Source organism: Argiope bruennichi, chromosome 6 (assembly GCF_947563725.1).
Source record: "Argiope bruennichi chromosome 6, qqArgBrue1.1, whole genome shotgun sequence".
Classification (NCBI taxonomy): domain Eukaryota; kingdom Metazoa; phylum Arthropoda; class Arachnida; order Araneae; family Araneidae; genus Argiope; species Argiope bruennichi.
The window spans coordinates 90,061,045-90,082,514 of NC_079156.1; positions in this window are offsets into that span (position 1 = coordinate 90,061,045).

The following is a 21,470-nucleotide window of genomic DNA, read 5'->3' on the forward strand; positions in this document are numbered from 1 at the left end:
AAAAAAATAAAACTTTAATGTTGAAACAGATATTATAATTAATTTCATCTACATTAGGTTATATACATGGCTGATCTACTGTGGAGTTGGGTCTCTAACCACAGCATTTCGCTTTTGAAATTAAAACTTTACTATCAGGCCAAGATTCTCCGTTTACTGATCTCGCCATTTAAACTCATTCTTAATTAAAATGAATCTTTATCTTCAAAATATAACTTAAAACTAGTAAGTGAAAAATATGTGGTAGCTGGATATGTATACTCTACATAGTAAGGAGTGATTGCAAGATAACATACGTTATACTAAATTATCCGAAAAAATCTTTATTTTTGTTTCCTATTATTCTTAAATCTGGAATATTTTTCAAAGAACTGCGTCAAAACTATTTATTTCCATTTCAGAAAGCATTCTCTAAACTGCTTTGTCTAAGTTTGAGACAAAATGTAGTTATTTTACTCAAACCTAGTAGTACTTGTAAAAGATGATAAATTATATATTTTTGAGGGAAAGCATTGGCTCCTTGAAATCTTCATCATTTCTATTATTTATTGATATTCCAACATTACAAATATTAGAACGATAAAAATATCACTAGCATAAATTCAGCGTAATTGTTAAAATTTTCAACTAAACATTTTATGTAATTTTTTTTTAATGTTCTCTTCCCAATAAAATATTTTCAAACATTATATCCTACAATTTAGAAAACTTACATAGTTTTGTTCATTGTGTTATGCATCTCCCTAATTTTCTGCCATCTTACGTAAGATTGAAATTTTACTCGGAATAGAAGTGATTAAACCATAAATAATACATTAACTGTCTTGCTGAAATTAAACATATCTAAAAAGAAAATTAATGGAAAAAATTAGAACCATTTAACATTGAATTTTTATGTGTACTATAGATTTTATTTTATTATTTACATTATATCTCTGAGGATTATTCAATAAAAATATGTCTAATTCAACAAAAATTCAGTGCATTAGAATAAAAAAAAAGGAATGTTCAAGCTATAAGAACAGTAATGCATTTTTATAAATGCAGCAAAATTTGGAAAATTTTATCAAAAGTATTCTTTAACAGAAACCTACTCAGCATGCAAATGTTAGCCTCTTTTCATATTTTCTTCATCAATGATGGAAGAAAAATCCAATATTAAAAATAGTTAATAATCTTGAAAATGATTTGAGTTTTTTCTCAACAATGAAATATGTTGTTGTAAAATAAAATTAAAGATATTTTTACAAATTTATTACATCAAAACATCAAATTGAAATTATTGAAAAGAAATTTTTTTGCAGTTTAGAGTGATGTAAATTTTATTAATTTATTTATTTGCAACTATAATCTTGACAGTTATGGTAAAAAATTTTTAATGATTTAAATCTAAAAAAAAAAAAATCATTCCCATTTTCCTTAATATATTTTCAGATTTCCAATTTTGATAAATCTAGGTCTAACTGTCTGGTCTTAGAGGGTCAATACACTTAAACAAAATTTAGTAGAGATTACCTTACATAATATTTTCAATTCCAGAAAAACTACAGCTCCGTTTCTTTCTTTATCGCAAATTATTATTTTAGAAGTTTCGCTTCTATTTATCTTTTTAAAATTAATCTGAAGTTTTTCTGTTAATTTTGTTGCATTGGTGACAAAGACTTATTAAAATTCTGTGTTTATCTTTTTGTCAAACGAATTTCTTCGACAGCAGTGACGAGTGAATTTAACGATTTCGAGATTAAATCACAGTCTCGAAAATTGATTCAATTGAAATTCCGCTATTTATGATGGCTTGGTGCTTTTTAAATAATTAGACTTTTAGTTTTTTGACGTAAAGATAAGATGCTTTCATGTTGTAGAGACGCATGAAAATTTAGTGAAAAGGGAATCATTTCAAGTGTTATTTTGTTATCTGAATGTTTTACCAAATAACACTTTTTTGGTCTTGTAATTAATTCATTAAATAAACTTCGGGCAGTCGTATAATATTTTCTGTTTTCGCAGGCTAATTTTATTTCCTTTTATACTTTATAAATACTTGCAGAGTTTAAATGCGATCACGTAATTTTCATTTTTTAGATTATCTGCTGTTAATTACAATATTCGCCATCATCAGTTATGCAACTGGATGCAAACATTACTGGGTTTCTGATTTGACGACAATTTAGCTGTTTAGGACCGCTAGGCTGTGAGGGAAACCACAAGCAGATTGATTAAATATAATTTTCATAAGTATTAAAAAGTTTATTAAACACAATATCAAATAAATAATTTTATGAAAAATACAAATTTTACAGATGATAAAGTATTTTGTTGTAGTATTAACATTTTTGTCAAATATATTTAGCGCGATATCTAAATGTTTCTTTACGTTCACTTAGTTATTAGATAATTTTTAAGCCAATATCACAATAATATAATATACAAACATGAAGGCCGGGAGTCACAATAGATAAATAAAAACAAATACATATTCGAAAATTTACATAAAATAAATCCTTACAAGTTAAGTTATATCATTAACATAGTTAATTTATTGAAAATGTGCTGAAATGTGAAAAAATTAGTCATCTTATAAATAGAAGGCTCTCATAGTGTGAATTGCTGAGAGCCTCTAAATACCTAAATCGGCTACTGGATATTCATATCAAGCTCATCATTATAAGTGAACGATTAAAATTGTAAATGGAACATTAGGCCTATTGGCCAATAATTCCATTCATACAAGAATGTAATGCTAGAAGTTATATAATTAGGAATTATATAATGGAGCATTAGGCCGTCCAAATAATTCCATTCGTACAAGAGGTGCTAGATTTTACACTTTGCCTAAATGAGAACCTACTCTATTAGGAGAAAGTAAGATCACATCGTTATTTTGGGTTCTAATCCGTGGAGGGGTTTAATATTGTTAAATTAACGTTTCGTTCTGAAACTACGTGTGGCCTATTCAGAGAAGGACTTGGCAATTTTGAACTAAGATCAAATGAGGAAAATAGCAACTGAGTTGGCACTCCTTAGGGAAACCGTTCTTAAATGTATGTTATTTGCTCTTCGGAAACAAAATCTTTTATGTGGTCATGATGAAATTTTTATATGATGTTTATCCAGTTGTGACAGATTTCTCATTACAGCTATAACAATTAAGCTGAATATTTATATTTTTACAGAATGCTAAGAAATGCGTCTTCAGTAAGGAAAAAAAAAAGTCGTATTTCTATGTTTTAAAGGTGGAATAAAACAGAAAACGGAATAATCTAACATGTTTTTCTACAGCAGATGGCGATTAACAAGACCGGCTACAGAGGTAAGCAGCCTGTCTCGCGGACAGGTCCCCGTGCATTTAGGGGCCCCAATTTTTAATCAATTGAAAATTCCCACTCATTATAAACCTATCAGCTGGAATCAACAGAAAAGAAAGCGAATGGAAAGCTAACCGAAAACGCCGCAAATAAATACAAGAGAGAGTTATTCTCTTTTGTCTAAGCTGTTCTACATTAAGTGACATAAAACAATAGTGTGCCATCGACCATATTTTGTCGTATATTATTTTTTATATTCTATTATATACTGTGATCTTAATAAAGGTTAAGAATATATATATATATATATATAAGGGGCGAAACAATAATTTCGCATAAGGAACCGAATATTTTGGAAGCGGTCCTGACGACTAACAGAAGAAGAAATACAATTCGTTCAAAAATTTGCTGAATCCTTCAGTGGTTAAGGAGCTTTTATACACCAAGAGTTCACCAATAATAATACATTATGATATTTAGGAAGGCTTTAAAAGGGTCGCTTTAGTCTAGATAGCTTTAAATAATTTATTACTAGTAACAGAAGATTCAAATATAATGTTAATCTTACTGATTCAAAATTTCAAGTATAAACACAAATGCCAGTGGGAGTGGTCTACACTAAGTGCATACAAGTACATACAAGTACACATACATAAATAACATACAAGTACATTCATAAGAGACTATGCAAGATAGAGTACACATGTATTAGAGAGTATGCATACTCTCTAATAAGCGTATTATGCTCTTGTATGCATACTCTCTAATAAGCGTATTATGCTCTTGTATGCATACTCTCTAATAAGCGTATTATGCTCTTGTATGCATACTCTCTAATACATGTATAATCTATCTTGCATAGTCTCTTATAAATGTACTAGTATATTATTTACTACATGCCATTGACGATCAATGGTTTCGAAAGTGGCCATTAGCGTGCGTAGTTTAGCGATTTATTGTTGGAATGCTGTTAATACAAAAGTACCAGAATACCAAATGTGTATTTCGGGCTTTTTTTTTTTTTTTTGCCGATAGATTAAGACCAATATTTGACACATAACTACAACTGTAATCATAACGTCACTTACTAAATTCATTTTAATCATAACGTTTTTTTAATTATCGTGTTTATATCCTGTAAAGGAACAGATCGATAAACAGTCACTTCTTGAGGTATTTAGTTTCAAATTTGGTTCTAGACTTTAGATATTAAATCTGTGTTCCCAATTTCATCCACCTAGCTCTTCATTTTGTATTTATCATATCAATAAGGTTAACTTATATATGTAGTGAATTATATTATGCTTCTTATGGACAGACAGGCTTCCTCTTTATGGATTTGTTCAAAACTTGATAGAAATCTTCAAATTTGCTATTGACCATATACCAAATTTTATCCACCTAGCTCAAAATGTCTTTTTGAGTTATCATGTTCAAAGAAGGACATAATTCCATAAATGTGTTTTTAGGACTTGGTGAGTTTTGAAATGTGGAGATTCATCAGAATCTCAATGCCGAGTTTTTTAACGATTATTGCACTTCCTCTTTGTATGTCTCGTATAAGAAAAAATAATAAGACCAAAACATAAGAGAAAACGAGAATTATTGGAACTTCCGGACGACTATAAATATATCCAACATCACCTAGATAAGCTAGAAGACCCAGTTCATCAGTGCTTAGCTGGATTTATAACTCGGTAATTTTAAAGAGGAATCCCTGAAAGTTTGGCTGACTAACCTTATTGAAAGAGCTTCCATTGCCATAGTAAATATCCGCGAGATATCGGATAATTTCGAAGGGATTCGCCAATCCATGAGCCAGCACTGTAAAATGCGCGTAACTAGGAAAGATAAGAACATTGAACAACTGTGAAACTGGAAGTAAGAGAGTAATGCTGAAATAATCGCCAAAGAAAGAATTTTCACCTGATATTATTGCTTTTACGTCTTCATGCATTTCCAAGCTCATTAAGAGAATATTTCCAATCATACATTACCATTCTGTAAGATTTTGAGTTATTTATGTAACTTCTACCTCTTTTGGAAACTTGAACATTTTAAATAATACTTTAATGGTTATTATGTCTTTTATATGAAAGATTAAGCAGGAAAGTTATTTTAGTGTGTAATTTAACAATCATATAAATTTTCATAAATAATCTTCACCCACTATCGGGGAAATCGTATGTTATTAATTGAAATGATAAACCATTAATTAAACTTGACAACAAGGATAATAATTTGAGCCTACATTTGTATTAAGGTGAATAAAACTTTGTTATAGAAATCACTTCCTTCGAATCAGAAGATCGGAAAAGATAGTGATGCTCAAGTAAACAATAGATTTTTTTTTCGCAGCCGAATGGACTGATAACATCATCCAATAGGAGAATACTCTAGAAGAACTCAGCGTTGTTTTTGTTTTTTTCAATAAGCGATACAGGGAAGGGGATAAAAAAATTTACGTTTTGAAATCATGATAAGTTATTCTTTTAATTCATGATCTTTTAAACTGATTATCTTAAAAATATAAATTATATCATTATCGCGTATAAATCATTATATTCCATCACTGTACTTCTCTCTCGTCAACTTTTTCAACATTTTTAAGTATATATAACTTTTATACAAATTAAATTATTATGCAATTGATAAAATTAGGTATTATTAAATCACTTATTAAAAGCAAACAAATAATTTTCATTCACTATTTTGAAATTCGATTATAATGCAGATAATTTTGGACATGTATGTTGGATATTTCCTACGTAAAAGCATGAAAAGTGATTGCGCAATAAAGTCTCTTGAAATTTAAGAGCTTATTTATAGTATAAATTCAAATTATGGTGCTTAATGAATTAAACAAGACATGTCTGGAAAATCTGAATTGCTATAAGAAAATAGATTTTTTTTTTTTTTTTAAATTTTGGCTGTTTTGTTAATGAGCACTTTTCGAAATCTGATGAACAGATATAAGATTTAGCAATGAATTTCTCGCCTCAAACTGGCTGCTTGAGGTTTTACTCCAAGGAAAGCACGGATGTGAGTCAGGTTTTCTTTTCTTTCTTTTTTTTTTTTAATCCTCCATGAAAGCAATTTACAATCATATAATGAGCTAAAGCAGCATTAAACCACTGATTCCACCCAGAGGTTAGCTACAATCAATTGAAGATGCAGCACTTCTCATATATCGTGAATTCTGGTCTTCGGAATTCGGCTAATTATCCTCTACTAAATAGGATTAGGCCACAACATGAATTATGATAAGAGGGTGCAAAAAATTTATCTAAACTAAGAAATTTAGATCTATGTAGTTCATCTAGGACAAGGATTCTCAAACTTTTCAGATTTTTGTACTACATAAAAAAGAATATAAAAATATATGTGGCATCATTAAAGCATTTTCCATTTAAGAAACATTATCTTACGCAATATTCTAAAATACGTTGTGATGGTTTTCAGCTCAAGCATTTGAGACAATCGTTTCATGTCTCAAGATTTGGAAGGTGAGAGGGTCAGAATACAATAAATATGGTACATCGCAATATTCAGCCGACGTCAAATTTTCTACATTACAACCTCATATTCCACGCCTCAAAGAGAAACTCTCTCCGTTTCCATTTTCTATAAAACCAGCGGAAGTTGTTTCCACGAAACTTTTTCACATAAGCTATAATAAATTTTTGATCCCTCTCCCCGATATAAAATTGCGGATGTTGGGTAAGGCAGTGAATACCTTGCATAGCACTGGTGAACAATAATTACGAAATATAGATCTTTAGTAGGAATCTAGAATTTTTACTGAATCTGTCGTGAAAATATTATTTTGGATATCTTTTTTTGAATTGATCATCAAAATTTGACACAGAACGATAATTATAATCATGAACTAACCCACCGACTTTTATTGATTTAAGTTGCTGCATGAATTAATTACTGCATCTACATGCACGATAAAGTACAAACTTACAGACGGTCAACCGTTGCATAGATTTATTGCCAAATTTGATAAGAATTTATACGTTAAACTTGTGTATTAAATTTTATTTATCTAGTTTTTTGCATTTTGTAGTTATCGAGTTCAGTTATACGCGAACAGCCTGACCAATTTCCTGCAAACGAGAAAAAATCGTTCAAAAGTTAATAAAAAATCTACAAATTTGATCATAGATCCGTCCGTATACTAAATTTAACCCATCTGACTTAAAGTATTTTTGTCAAAAGACAGAAAGACATAAGGCCAAAAAAGTGTTCCTAAGTTTTCAAACGCAGGAAGATCTGAAACTAAAGATTCGTCAAAACATGGAGTTTGAATTTTTTTGACGACTCCTTCATATTTTGCATAGAAGAAAGTAAAAATGAATGAAAATAGACAAATTGAAAGAAGATACAAATCGCCAGAGTGCCATAATTTTAATTTCTGATGAATTACTCTAATAGTCATTCGGGAAATATTTTATATAGTGAGATAAGAAGAAAGGGATAATACTCATTTTTGATATATCCATCGCACCTCGAAGGTGATGGTCTACTAATTATTTTTGCAGATGTAGTATCTGCCTAATACAATTTTGATTAAGTGCTTAAATGTTATTTGCAGTTTCAAACGAGGTGATTATGGGAAACTTATCCAATTTTAACGTGATCAAATTAATGTGATATAAATAAAGCATCAAAGCAAGTGATAACCTCTCAGATTTATCTTGTTAAGTTGAAAGTTTTCTGAAAATCTCATTGCTTGATTTCGCAATCTAAAGTTCATGGAATTTTTTTATGGCTTAGAACTTTTTTGTTCTGTAGCTAACAGGTCACCGTATCTTCCCCCCCCCCTCCTCTCCCAAGCCTCTTTTAATGTATTTATCACTTATATCATCGATTGTAAAAAGAGACACATTAAAATGAAAGCATTTTTTCTGCATTTTCACAGAATTATCACAGACATACAAATATGAGATATTTCATACAAATTTATGTTGCTAATTTTATTAAATTAGAAACATAAAATTCATCTCAAACTCCTTTAGAGTATTTGCCGTCTTGAAACATTTTTAGAAATTTTCTTTTCTTTAAACATAAAGAAACGTGGGCAATCTTCCAGCTCATCGAACCGTGTCTCCCAACCAACAATACTCACTTCGACCGAGTTGGACAGCAGTTACTACCTTTGGCATTAAGATTGGCATAATCGGATTCCTGGTAAATTTCCAAAAATAAACAAAGCAACAAATTTTAGTTGAGAACGGCTGTTAAATAATTTTCTCGGGATTATTTAAGGCGGAATGTAATATTAATTAATCACATGTTTCGTTGTCATAATAATTATACAATGAACAAAACGTGCGTTCAATAAAAATGAGTTGGATAGACTCTCTTTTTCATTTCGCCAACGGACCTCAACTTAAAAATGAAACCGGAAATTCTACCAAGATAATTACTGTGAATAGCATTGTAGACCGTTCGTTCAAACAATACTACCCAATCTCACTATCGGCTAAGTTGTTTTCATTGTGATGTTAATGAAGCGGAAATCAAGATCACTTGCATGGTGGGAAGTTTAAGGTAACAAACAAAACGTCGTATTCTGCACGCATATTTAGGACTGTCACTGAACTTATTTGAATGATCTGCTAGTTGTTATGAATATATCTGTAAGCTGTTGCAAAATTTCTACGCTTTTTGCTTTCTCGTTTACGAAGTTATACTAAGATAAAGTATTGTAAATCCTAATAAACTAGAACTCGAGATTTTGACGAATCTCCATATTTCATACTTCCCTAAATCCGAAAAACACATTTTTGGAGTTAGGTCTGTCTGTCTATGAACGTGATAGGCAAACACTTTGACCTGGACCGATGAAGTTAGGTACATTATCTATCAAATTTGGAATGAACATTCAAAATAAATCTATCTGGCTGGCTGTTCGAGTGCAAATGAACTTGATAACTATAAAATGAAAACAGCTAGGTAAATAGCTCCAAAATATAGATTCTTATAAAATTCTGAACCAAATCTGTCAAATGGTTTCTCTATGCTTTGGCATGCATATAAATGCAAGAACTCATAAAAACAAGGACTTAAAATAAATGAAATTCGGTATGTCATTTATGATTACAATTGTAATTCTGTATCAAATTTTAGTGTCAGTCAATCGGTTGATTATTAAAGGCTGGTGATGTTATTCTGACGTTGCTAACTGGCTTCTCCAGAATGGTAAAAAAATTTTCTTCTATATTTTAGCGTAACTAATAAAAGCATATTTATAAGAATTTACAAGGTGGCCATGAAATAACTTTCCCTGTATGGCGGCATCTACAGCTAAAACAAATGAACGAAACGAAACCACATTTCATACACAGACTGTGGAAGATGTAGGAAGATGAATTAGCACAAAATAAAATTAGTTTTGAAAGTTTTCGATACGAGGAACCTCGTACAAACGAGGAAATTTGCATATTGGGATGGATTATGTAAAATTCCTAATGCTTGCGTGACAGCAGCTCCATGCATTCCTTGTAAAAAGGGAAGAGTAAACGACCTGTTAATCGTTCGTTCTTGACTATTGATGTGTTCTTGACTAAATGTTGCACGGCGTCCAGGCGACCTTAATATTGATGAATAAACGATTATGTGTTGTTCATGTCTAATTGTTGATGTATTCTTAATATGGACCGTATTACTGGTAAAACTGCTCTACTCTAGACATGTCGTGGCTGCTCTTAAGCAAACCTGCATGTCTTATGCACAGAAAATAAGGCCGGTTGTTATGAACATCGAAACTGACAGCTTATACGCAGCAGTGGAGAACGTCATACACTGCAGGCAATATGTTGTACACAGGTAAGATCAGCATTTTGAAAATGTCGTATGATGTGCAGGGGACTCTCATATTGATGAATAATAGATCATTTTCTGTGAATTTCATGAATTCAGACATAACTGTACTCCCACAGCGCCATTATTTAACCTAGTGGCAACTTTTAGCACCATTTTTTTTTTGTGTGAAATTTATTTTATTATATCTTCCACAGTCTATGTATGAAATGTGGTTTCATTTCGTTCATTTGCTTAGCAGCAAATGCCGCCAAACAGGGAAAATTATTTTATGGCTATTCTGTATTTTTTAAAACCTTCATTCATGTATGAATTCTTTTTCGCCTTTTCTTTCTTTCGTCTTTTCTTTTTCGCCTGCTGTAAAACAGGTTTTTACAATATAAACAATGAGAAAGTAGTTCGAATCATTGCCTCACTAGAGCGAACACCTGAATAAACATAATTTACACGTGAAGAAGAGGAGTTTCTGACTATTTCAAAATCTGTTGAGAAAACTTATATGTGCCAAGAATCGTTGCTTTAATTACTCTAGAACATTTTCCAGAAGAATTCTTGCTTCATCAAACGTGATGATGAGATACAATCGTTAAAGACGTTACTTTAACATATCAATCTGTTAGATGTAGGATGACGCAAGTGAAAATTTTACGTTTACAGATATTACGTTTTATGAGCATGATAATGTTTATAGGCTGGCATATTACTTCTAAATTTATTTATGAGGTGTGTATTATAATAAAATCATTCCAATGCTTGACAAGACAAGCCGGGCTTAGATCTATCAAATTTGGCACTTATTTAATTCTTGAGTAATAAATGCTCACAAAGAATCTTAAATAATTTCAATGGATTTTTAATTAAAAATTAATCAAAATTTTAATGTTGTTCCGCAGTAATTTCGAAATGTAGTGAAAAAAAATGTTTTTACAACTCTTTAAAATTATTTATACTCGTATATATTAGCAACTATCCTCTCGGTTTACCTGTATTCATTTATTCCATCTACATGTACTTTAAACCCATATATTTGTAAGTCGTAGACTTTAAATCATACAAAATGTATGGAATTGATAAAAATTGTATTTAAATTAACTTTGAAATTTCATTAAAATCTGAGAAAAAATTTATGATCATAAAATTGATATCACTATAACGTTTTTCTTGAATATTAAGATGGTGTAAAAATAATAATTTATATTCAGAAGTTATGGTAGAAAAACCAACAATCTTTTAGTCCCAATTTTATTTTCGTCTTAGAGGAACATGAAAATTTTGTAATAGCTCATTAAATCTTGCTAGGTACCAAGGAATATGTGTAGTAAATTTCGTTTGAATGCGTTAAATTGTGTCGAATTATATAAGTTCCAAACAAACAAACATTCATTTTTTGGTAGATAAATTAACTTTTCTGTGATACCGAATTTATTTCTGTACAATTTCCCAAGTAAATTTAATAATTTTTAATATATTTGAAAGTATATTTTGAATCAATATTTTTTTTTATTATTTTAGTGAATTTAGATTCACGACCATTGAGACGAAATTAAATACATTTATTTTTATTCGAGTTCATTATTTCTGCCGTATGAGAAAGATAAACGAATCAAATCTAAAACATCATTTTAGTGCGTTTTGGGTTAGATGTTGGAATCTTTCTAAAAAAGTATATTATCATATACCTATTTATAAAGCAAAGTATGGAAATCATCAAAAACTCAAGTTCGAGATATAGACGAATTTTTTCATTTATTTATCTTTACACGAGATATCTTTATATGTTAGCATTTTAGATGAATCTTTGCATTTCGAGACCATGAAAGAATTTTTTTAAAAATTATGTCTGTTTATCTGTTTGAGAACTAAATAAATCGGAAACAAAATAAGGTGTGCAAATGAAATTTGGATTGCAATTTTATGCCAAAAATATGCCTACGCACCAAATATTAGATAAAATCCAGAAATTATTAATTTTTGTTACTTTCCATCATGTGCATATTAAAATTAAAGAGCAGCCATCTAGATTAATGAAATTTGTCTTATGGTTGTATCAGTAAAATTGAAGATATGAGCCAAATTTTGCATGAAATCCGTCAATTGGGTGTCTCACTTGAAGTATCTGTTCATGTACATGTGAAAGCCATAAAATATTACAAACTAGAACAACAAACTAGATCTAGATTACAAACTAATTAGTTCGCAGTTTAGACATCAAAATTACAAATGTGCATTATATTTTAAACCCAATCGGTCGAAGGCAGTATGTTCAGAATATGCTCAATTTTCTTCACTGTATGATAAAATTAAAGCATAAAACTGTCTACTGTGCAAATACGTTAGAAAGCCGACAGGAGAACACTCCTTCTAATTTGTATATTTATAGCAAGATAACATGAAAATCTCATACATATTTATTTTTCTTACATTTCTAGCCTTGAACAAAATGTGATCTGTAACTGCCATTGCAGTAATAATAATTAAATATGCATCACATTCACCTCATACTCAAAGTCAGACGGAAATAATCCTAATAGCTTTTAATAAGTGAGAGAAAGCTTTCCTGCTCACTCCTTATAAAAGAATTTTCTTTCCTTTCGCTGATATGCTAGAATGTTCAGCTGTTTAAAATATTCCCTTTTCTTTTTTATTAATCTAATAGTACATAATGAAAGTTTAAATGCTCTTTTAAAGTAGAATTTGTTTTATTCGACGATGAGTCATAATGAGAACATATTCTTTAGAATAGAGAGAATGTGCTTCGCATGGCTAATTCATACTATTATCCCCGAATTTGTTAGTAATAGAAATCTTATAAAAATTATTTTCATGCAAGTAAGAACAAAATACAACAAGTGAATCTCTATAACAAATATTTTTAGTGCCTAAATGGTATTGGGGAAAAAAAAAAGAAGAAAAAAAAAAAAAAAAAAAAAGGAAGGAAGAAAAAGAAGGGAAAGAGAGGGGGGGATGAAGAATTCATTTTTTGTTTTTCTTCTCGTATACTTCACGTATAAGAATCGAAGTTCTGTTATCATTACAAAATTGCAATCTGGAAATTAATCAATATTTTCTTTTTAGATCTCTGTAAGTTCGAAAAACTCCTTTTTGGAATTATGTTATCTGTCAATTTGTCTACAACAGAATGTATCCTGACGTCTTATCCCATAATCAAATCAATTTCTCAACTTGAGCTAATTTGGCTCCCCAGTATTGCTACCTGCTAAGAGTCCAAACTGAAAATGAAAAAAAAAAAAAAAAAAAAAAAAAAAAAAAAGAAGGATTCGAAGTTTCGAAAATAATCAGAATGTATTCAGGTTTAATGACCACTCTTCTTAATAATGAATTTCCTGATTATTCTTGTCAGATGTAATCATGAAGATATTCTTTCTCTTTCGTAGTCATCATGTTATTAAGCAGAATTCATTTATATTTAAATTTGTTTGCCTCTTATGTATTTTTTTCGTGCCGTTATAATTATTTTTAATTAGCGACAACTTTATTTTGAAAACGTGTTATATTTGCTTTGAAAATTTTGTCACGAAAACCAGATTATGTGTCAAGGCTATCTGTCATTCAAGAATAACTTGATATATGGCATCTCTGTCATATCTTTTTATTAAATTCTTAAGCTATCCAACGTGATGAATTAGCTTTTATAAACGTCATGTAAAAAAAAAGAAAAGAAAAATCTCTCTTTCAGTTTTTGTCATTGATTTTGTAGGGTTTATTGGCGCAAGATCAATTCTTCAGTTTTTGTCCATAAATTGCTGGTACCAGAATAATTGGCGGCGGCCAGAACGATAGATAGGTGAGGAACATCTTCCAATGCCATTCCCATTTTATATCCATTAAATTATTTAATAACCATAAGGTTACAGTTGCGAGTGCGGAAGTTGTTTCATATCTTACCGGTTTTTGAAAATGGGAAAGATCTCAAAAGAGAAATGAGTGAGAAGAATAAAACCTAGTCTGCAATCTTAGCATCACTGAGGTAGATTTCTATCACATATTGGACGAAATTCGTTAGCTAGTACTGTAGATAACAACTCATTAACACAAAGAATTAGATAAAATTTAGCATAGTATTAAAATTGTAGATGTGTATCTAATTTCAGATTAAATCCGTCAAAATGTAGACTGTCTGCATGTATGCGAACATAATGCCATTGGGAGAGTGTGTGTGAGGGATATCTTTGGAAGTGCTTAGATCCTGGGATCTTACATTTTCCGTTCGGCTGAAAAGAATGATTAGAGACAAAGTAATAAATGTTGAACATCACATTTAAAACATAATAATTAGTCCTTTGAAGTAATAGCGATTTTTTTAATGTTAAGTGCTAAAATTTGAATATGTGAACACAATAAATATAAAACAAAGGAAGTTATATTAATGAAATGGGATTTATTGAATTTAAATCTATAAATATTCATTGAATTTCGGGTCCAACAAACAATGAAAACAAGATTCAAAGTATGTACTCAATTCTTTCAACTGTCCAAGTTAAAAACAAAATGTACTACATTGTTTATTAGAAAAATGATGGAATAACATTTTTACTAATTAACAAGAAAATCGTTAGATAATTTTCAAAACGTTTTACAGCCCGACAGAAATTGTTTGGACAGTGTTTCAAAAGAAAAACATACGGCCTTTTAAGACTTAACTTTAGATGCTAAAAAATATTTATTAATTAAAGACATACTTGCAATGACAAAAAGCTTTATATTGAAATGAAAACTAAGCCATATGCAATTAAATGAGAAACATATGTAAAGTTCTCCTTCAAACGAACATAGTTCGCACATCCTTTAGAAAAAAAGTTAAACTTCTTTTATAACGATGTTCTTAGTTGAACGACTTTTTGATTTTGTTACTGATTTATTCGAATTCATTTCGATTTTTAAATCTTTATTCTCAATCCTTAGCTGTAACTCAATAGAGCGTTACCTTCCATTACCATAACCTTGGAGAGAAAATGTATAAGCATAAGAATTCTTCCACATGTAATTTATTCCAAATCAGATGGCACAGGAATCAAATATATATATTTTTAAAAAACAAAATTAAATTTTAAGCATTTTTTTTCAAATTCTCTATACAGCCAAGGAGCAATACAGCAGTAAATGCAGTCATTTTAATGTCTATTAATTGTAACAAACTATTTTAAAGTACCACAATGCATCCATTAATAAGGTTTTTAAAATTTATTATTATAATCATTTTCTTTGGTGACCAGCTGGTAAGCCGGAAATATTGATAATAATTTCAACTAATCATTGTATTTGTTATTTGTTCATGATGCATTCAACAAAGCATTTTAAGTATCAAATTGTGATGGACGTAAGGCAATGTTGTTTTTAGTCTTACTTCTGTACTGCTTATTGAGCACATGAATCCTCATAATAGATAAATATAAACTTTAAAATAGAACCTTCCTTAATCTCATGACATCAAAATATCATTAGAAACATAATTGTCAATGAAATCTATTTTCTAATTGCACATTATCTTTCGCGGTGCTCTTCACTTTCTTATTCCTTATATAAACTGTGCAGATGAAAAACAGAATTTTTCTTGCTTAGTTTTCGACAGTAGAAGAAAATCATGTAATTAAATATTTTAATCATGTTAATCATGTAATTAAATAAAATGGTTTGAATTTCTTTGCAATAATAATTATTTTGAAAATTAGGCACAAAAATTTTTTAGTTATGACTGAAAGATAACTTTTTGAAACGGTGTAGAATAATTTTTGAGAAATAATATTTTCTGAAGTTATTGAGAATAAATGCTAAATTCAAGCTAAATTTTTAGTCAATTAAAATTTCCTGGACAAAATTTAACACTTTAATTAAGTTAAACAAAAATTCATCAAGAAATATGTATATCTAATTAACAAAGTTATTGTTGTAAATATCAATAAGAATCAATGTTCAGTCTTATAAAAAACAGAAATTTCAAAATTTATTAATTTTGTTTCGAATCGCAAGCATAATTATGAACGACGAAACGATTATGAAAACGTTATGTTTATTCATGTTATTTATGTTTATTAAACGCTATGTTTTACGTTTATGTTTTCATAAACGTTTTGTGAAAACGATTATGAAATTTTATTAAGTAGTAGATATGTATTTTACTGTGACACTAAAGTAAGAACTATATCGTATTTTGAACTAAAATTTAATTTTACGCCGTTCTGATTGGTGATTCATTTTGGGAAAAGTTCCTTAAATGTTATAGTAAAAAAAATGTTTTACGAGGTCACAAAGGCTTCATTGAAAAATATTTATTAAATTTAAAAGTTCATTATAAAGATTTTATTTTGAAAGTTAGTTTTTTTTTAAACTCAAAAGTTAACAAGAATAAATAGCATCTTAGAACGGAGGATTAATTTTTCACTCTCCCACATAATTTAAAAAGCGATATGAAGGCGCTTTATTTTGTTTTTGTTCTGTTAGTAACTTTGTGGTATTTATAAACAAAAACATTTTTTTACCATATTTTTAAGACAATTTAATTTGGGTAATTTCAGCCGAAAATTCAAAAGCCAAATTTTCGAATTTATTCAAATTAAAATTATGCATCGTTTCAATTTCAGAACTTTTTCTTAAGGACTTCTTTTTATGTTTTGAAATTAGCTCCTAAATCAATGTGGTTCTAATCCTCCTTTGAATTGGCTAGCTGATTAAGAAAACATTTCTGCCGAACTTTCTGTACAATCATAAGATTATTAAACAAAATACTTCTAAAAGAGTAAGACTTTTTACTCTTTTAGAGACTAAAATTTGTTATTTCTGTATTTAAAGAAAACAAGTGACACAGATTCATCGATTGTATACCAAGACTATATCAATATTATTTTGTACAAAGGTCTTCTGTATTTTCGTTTCCTGTATGCAAAATGATGTAAGATAACGTAGGACCATCGCTATTGGGATGGGGTCAAGAAAAGTATAAATTACCTTGCATCAAAATTGGGAGCGCCATTGGGATATTTATATCATTCTTACTTTCTGGTATACGAAATTTAGAAGGAGTATTGTAAACATTAAAAAATTCGAACTCAAGATTTTGATGAATTTTCAGATTTCTTGAGCTCAAAAACATACTTTTAGCATTATATTTGTTTGTCTGTTAGTTTGTTTTTGAACTCGATAACTCAAAAATGATTTGAGCTAAATTGATGAAATTTGATTTATGAACTAATGCCCAAATTTATAGATTTCTATCAAATTTGGAACAAAATACACTCAAAGAAAGTCTGTCTGACTCTTTGAATAACTCTGTAACTCCAAAACGCAAAGAGCCAGAAAAATAAAATTTGGTTCACAGGTTTAGCCTCTAAAATATAGAATTGTATACACAGTTATATATTTCTTAGATCTAAAAGATTTAATTGTTATGAGTAGTATTCAATTTTCATATTCTGACTTTTTCCTGAGAAATAAAGCAGTGTTTTTATTTATACCTGGCAATTTTCATCGAAAGGCAATTAGAAACAAACTTGTTGAATAATAAAAACACATATTTTTCACGTCATTTGGAATAATTTACTATATGATAGGAGGTGATGTTAAATGTTAGAACGCGGTAGTCCGACAATTATATGTCAAATTTACAATGATGTTTTTAAAGAATCTACCATATGATCTGCATGCAATGATCATCTTCCGCAAATGAAAACTGGTTATTAATAACGATTTGACATTGTTTAACTTCATGTATGAAACAAAACAAGAAAACTGATATATTTCACACATGATATGTATTTCAAACTTTCTATGCATATAAATATTTCAGTAACTAAATGAATTTAATGGAACTTAAAAATTAGATAGACTATTTAATTAATTTTACTAATAATTGTTAATAGACTATTTTAATCATAATATTTTTATTTATTTGCCGGCACCGTTCCATCCCTTCAGCTCTGCAGTTTTAGGCTGTTGCCTAATCTGCCTAATCAGAAATCCGCCATTGCGGCAGAGTAAAATGAATTGAGTAAAAGGCTAAATCTTTTTTTTTAATCGATAGCAATACTTATTACTACTAAATTGAATTATTGCTCCTTACTCATTTATCTAAGGAACACTCTTTAAAATGAAAAAAAAAAAATATCTATTTCTTTCGTCTTCATTTTTAAGAAAATTTAGTCATTTCTGCGTTAATAAACGTTTATTTCCCAGGTTTACCCGACAAAATTGGGGATAAAATGACTATAAATTACTCCAAATGAAGATATTAAATAACTATGAAAGTTTATGTGCTATTTTCATGAAATAGAATAAGTTTTTCTTGAGAAAAGCTTTACTTAAAAAATGGTTGAAAATGAAGATAAAACAAAATTTGAAACAATAAGAAGTAGTTTCTGTTCATCTTAAATATATTCTCTTCAAATCAATTCATTCGTGTTATAGAAACTGAGATAATTGCTCCCAGTTATTCCATAATCTCTGGGATAATTGGAAACATATCGTAGTAATTATAAACGTTCTTGTTATTAAAATTGTTTAATTAATAAATTAATTTGAAACAAAAGCCATTTTTTTATGGGTCAACCAGAATATAGTAATGCACTCATGTAAATTATAGACCTTTTTTTCATCTTATATGATGATTTCAAAAAGAAGGAAATGACAAATCTGAAAAATTCTTTCCCAATTACCCTAACTGATCCTACATCACTTAATGCAGAAAATAAACAGATTTGGGCAACTGTTTTGGGCAACAATGAGGGCTGATCAAAATTCATTCTTACTCATGGTATATAAAAAAATTGTTTTAAAATTATTTAAATCCTGTCCGCAGTGATCGAATTACTCTTGAGTTCTAAGTGAATAACAAAATGACTCCTCAAAAACGCTGAGTTAGACGTTTTTACCGTATCATTCTATATTTGTCCTTGAAATCGAAAAAATGTGATCGACCTTATATATTTTGAAATTTTATTGCTTGCTACATTTCATTAACAGCAAAAAAAAAAAAAAAGTTTCACCACATGTTTCAAGCATTACTTATAATTCATGGAAAAAAATAGTCTACCTAAATGCACTAACCTCTCCGATGATCTGAGCGGAAAAAATTCTATTTCCTCATCTCAGCAGGATAAAGTTGCAATGGCAATGATAATCAGCAGGTTCACTCGACGCGTTACTAGTTTATAAGCATTGATTTCAATCACCTAGAGATTGGTGAGACGCAAATCCCTGCCCTTGTAAATTTGCAATTGCTGGACGAGTTGGGTAACATGATGATCAGGGTCGTTTCTGACGCGGGTGCTAAAGGATTCTCGCACTAGGGAAGCTTACCTGGGGCTATTTACCATTCTCTATAATCTCGAATACAACTGTGAGTCTTTTTTATTTCCTGTTTTTTGCTTTAATATCTATTTAAAAATTGAAATTAAGCAGAAAAAAATTGACGATTTGGTTTATTACATTTGATAACTTCTAGCATCTCCAGAAGTTCTTTCAGATAAATGATACTAATTCTTAATCTTTTGAACTCGTTTTTGTACAATACTAGGTTCAACTTTTAACAAAATGCCTTGTGTTACATTTCACATATTTCGGGAATATTAAGCCTTGAAAATTGATTCATTGTTTCCTAGGCAGTTTAGACCCCAATTTTTAAGGATATATAAAGCAACAAAAGTTCTTATGTACAAATTACCAGGCTAGACAGACATCAAAGTGTTCTAATCATAAGTTGCAGATATGGGTATTTATTGGCCTAGGCAAGGCTTCTCTTTTAATAATTTAGTCAACTTAATTTCGCATTTCAACGTATTTTTAACTTTTATATTATTTTTTTTAACTTTATAATTTATTTTATGCTACTTTTTATTTCATTAAATTTATGGGTTAAATTATATTTATTTATACATATTTTTACTTAGATATGCTTTTAATGTATTTATTATGATTGTATAATGTGCTATCTAAACAAAAATTGGTGTTTTAAAATCCTGTAGTAACTATGTGTATAATGAAATAGATTGACTATTTATACTTGACAAAGTTTTAGTAGATTCCTTATATTTTATAATTCATAGAATTTTGTGTTTTTTACATATTTATTTATTTGGCAACCAGACTAACAACCTCTTTTTAACCAATCTGTCTACACCCCCTCTGGTGCTCCAAAGATGTAGGAAAATTTTAAAAGGATGCACAAATTATTTTTGTACCGTAATATTTTTGGAATTTATCTCTGAAAATTACTTAATTTTCAAGTAATTAAAATTTCAAAAAACCCGTTTCTACTCTGCGCCAATTTTGTTAGCTCTAGGTCAAATGGTCTAATCTATAGAGCGTTCTATAGATTCTATAGATTAATGGTCTAATCTATAGATTCATTTTTATTATAAGTATATATAAAGTTAATAAAAAATAATTCTTCAGTTGAATCCATCAAATATTTTGAATCTATTTGAAATCGGTCTATTCATTCAAGTATTTTTTTTGCACTGAAAATAAAGCAGTTACAAAAAAAATTTACCAGTAATTTTGATAAATGCACTTTTTTATTCAGTTGTGATTTCAAATCCATCTTTCCATCTTCTTTAAGATAATCTTTTCTATACTTAGGCTATTTATTTATATGTTAAAAATTATCTTAACTCTTTCTTAATCACTAAAATTTTCATTCTTAAATGGTCTCGCTGTATATCGCGAATATAAATTCTGTTCTATGAAGAACAATCCTCTATTGATATTTTTTATAACTAGTCCTAATGAGAATGTAAATGAATATTCTTCATGAAAAATTCAATTGATTTAAAAACAGCTATCAGATGCAGACTGCTGGATTATATATTAAATACTTTGGCTATCGTTAAATGTTTGCTAATTTAAATAAGAATCATGCCTGACCAAAATAAGAAATAATCTCATTATATATTTTGTTCAGAATCATTTTACTTAACATTATTATAAGAGTTAAATTTAACGGCCTAAACCAGTACGTTCATTAGTTACTTCATCATTCTTATTTAAATTTCACCAATCTGCAAGCATAACTAATCAATCAGAATGCTTCATGTTCATTATGCAAATATAATTTTAAAAAGTACTTCCATTTTTTGTGGTAAGATATAGTGCATCAAAATTATCTGAAGTGACTAAATTAGTATTATTAATATGGCGAGCAAACAACTGATAGCCAAAGGTAGCTAATCCGTAACGAAGAAATTTTTGTGTAATGGGCAGTGATATGAACCGGTTGTTTGATTGTACATTTCAGATGGATAACACCAATAGTGTAGAGGAAAGTTAAAGTTCACAAAATCAATTTTAACGCTGAATCTTCATAAGAATAGAGAACCAAAATGA